Consider the following 3,005-nt stretch of genomic DNA (forward strand, 5'->3'; position numbering starts at 1 on the left):
TAAGTTTTTTATCATGTCTCATTTCTTTTTCCTAGGCTCTCTCTAATTTGTTGCTCCTCTTTGCAGTTCTTTCGCTGCTCTCTCGCTGGTCCCTCTTCACTGTTCCTCCTTGTTCCACCCATCCCACATGGTTTTTTGTTTATATACCTCACAGATAGTTAATGAGCATGCAACACACAGAATCACAAAAGTGGGTGAATCTGGAAAGGAGGCACCTTGTATCTCAAAGGGGCAACAAGGCTGTGAAGATCCCCGCAGATATCAGGTGGATTAATTGTGAATCAATACAAAATTCTAAGAAGGTCTTGTGCACTAACTACATTTCTTAAGTGTAACTAGTTACGCTAGACATCTGTGGTTAATAATTGCAGAAAGACACATCAGTGCTCTTCCACTTCTTTCCCCGGTGGCTGGAAACACAGCCTTGGTAACCATAGTAACCCTGCTTTCTTTTTTCCATTTGATATTTTTTGCTTCTTTGTCAAAAATCGGGTGTTTGAAGATGTGTAGATTGATATCCCGGTCTTCTGTTTGGTTCCATTGGTCCTCCTGCCTGTTCTTATGCCAATACCAGGCTGTTTTCAGCACTGTAGTTCTGTAGGAGAGTTTGAAGTCAGGGATTGTGATGCCTCCAGAAGTTCTTTTATTGTACAGGATTGTTTTGACTATCCTGAGTTTTATTGCTTTTCCATATGAAGCTGAACAATTCTTTTGAGTTCTGTGAAGAATTTTGCTGGGATTTTCATGGGCATTGCATTGAATTTGTAGATTCCTTTTGGTAAAATTGGCATTTTTACTATGTTAATTCTACCTACCCAAGAGCATGGAAGATCTTTCTACTTTCTGGTGTCTTATTCAGTTCCTTTCTTCAAAGTTTTAAAGTTCTTGTTATACAAGTCTTCCATTTATTTGGTTAGAGATACTTGGAGTTCTTTTATGCTATTTGTGGCTATTGAGAACAGTGATGTTGTTCTGATTTCTTTCCCAGCCCATTTATCGTCTGTGTAAAGGAGGGCTACTGATTCTTTGGAGTTAATCTTGTATCCTGCTACGTTACTGAAGTATGTATCCTTCTACAACTTATGAGTTGTAGAAGTTCCTTGGTAGAAGTTTTGGGGTTGCTTATGTAACAATCATGTCATCAGCAAATAGTGAGAGTTTGACTTCTTTTTTTTCCAGTTTGTAGCCCCTTGACCTCCTTTTGTTGTCTTATTGCTCCAGCTAGGACCTCGGGATCACTGTGAATTTCTTTCCATTTAGTTTGATGGTGGCTGTTGGCTTGCTGTATACTGCCTTTATTATGTTTAGATATGTTCCTTGTATCCCTGCTCTCTCCAAGACCTTTATCATGAAAGGATGTATTTTGTTGAAAGCTTTTTCAGCATCTAATCAGATGGTCATGTGGTTTTTATTTTTCAGTTTGTTTACACGGTGGATTACGTTGACAGATTTTTGTATGTTGAACCATCTCTGGGTCTCTGTGATGAAGCTAACTTGATCATGATGGATGATGCTTGTGATGTATTCTTGAATTCGATTTGCCAATATTTTATTTAGTATTTTTGCATCAATGTTTATAAGTGAGATTGATCTGTAATTTTCTTTCTTAGTAATGTCTATGTGGTTTGGATATCAGGGTAATTGTAGACTCATAAAAATAGTTTGACAATGTTCCTTCTGTTTCTATTGTGTGGAACAATTTGAGGAGTATTGGTATTAGTTCTTCTTTGAAAATTTTGTAGAACTCTGAGATTAAACCATCTGGTCCTGAGCTTTTTGAGGTTGAGAGACTTTTTATGTCTGTTTCTATTTCTTTAGCAGTTATCGATCTCTTTAATTTGCTTTTCTGGTCTTCATTTAATTTTAGTAAGTGATATTTATCCAGAAAGTTGTTCATTTCCTTTAAGTTTTCTAATTTTGTGGAGTACAGGCTTTCAAAACATGACCTGACAATCAATTATCTGGATTTCCTCCATGTCTCTTATAATGTACCCCTTTTCATTTCTGATTTTGTTAACTTGGATATTCTCTCTCTGCTTTTTGGTTAGTTTAGATAAAAGTTTGTCTATTTTGTTGATTTTCTCAAAGAACCAACTCTATCTCACTGACTTTGTATTGTTTTCTTTGTCTCTACTTTGTTAATTTCTGCTCTCAATTTGATTATTCCCTGCTGTCTAGTTCTCTTGTTCTTTTTGTTCTAAAGTTTTCAAATGTTCTGTTAATTCACTAGTGTGGGATTTCTCCAGATCCTTTATGTAGGCATTTCGTGTTATGAACTTTTCTCTGAACACTGCTTTCTTTGTGTCCCATAAATTTGGGTGTGTTGTGTGGTCATTTTCATTGAATAGGAAGTCTTTCATTTCTTCCTTGACCCATTGATGCTTCAGGTGGGCCTTGTTTAATTTTCATATGTTTGTGGGCTTTCTGAAATTACTGTTGCTATTGAATTCTAATTTTAAGCCATGGTGATCTGATAATATACATTGGGTTATTCCAACTTTTTTGTATCTGTTGAGGTTTGTTTTGTTACTGAGTATGTGGTCAATTTTTGAGAAGGTTCCATGAGGTGCTAAGAAGAAGGTATATTTTATATGTTTGGATGGAATGTTCTATGGATGTCTGGTCTGTTAAGTCCATTTGAGTCATAGCATCTGTTAGTTCCCTTATTTACCTGTTATTTTGTTGTCTGATTGACCCGTCCAATGGTGAGAGGGGAGTGTTGATGTCTCCCACTATTAGTGTGTGGGGTTTAATGTATGATTTAGAAATGTTTCTTTTACAAATGAAGGTGCCCTTGTATTGGGGACATAGATGTTCAATATTGAGATTTATTCTTAATGGATATTTCCTGTGATCAGTATGAAATGTCCTCCTTTGTGTCCTTTGATTGATTTTAGTTTGAAGCCTGTTTTGTTGTATATTAGAATAGCTACACCAGTGTGGGCCCCGCACTTTTCTGTGAATTCCCACACCCGAATCAGGCGCGCGCTTTCCTGACTCAAGCC

This window comes from Myodes glareolus, chromosome 24 (genome assembly GCF_982192425.1).
Source record: "Myodes glareolus chromosome 24, mMyoGla1.1, whole genome shotgun sequence".
NCBI lineage: Eukaryota > Metazoa > Chordata > Mammalia > Rodentia > Cricetidae > Myodes > Myodes glareolus.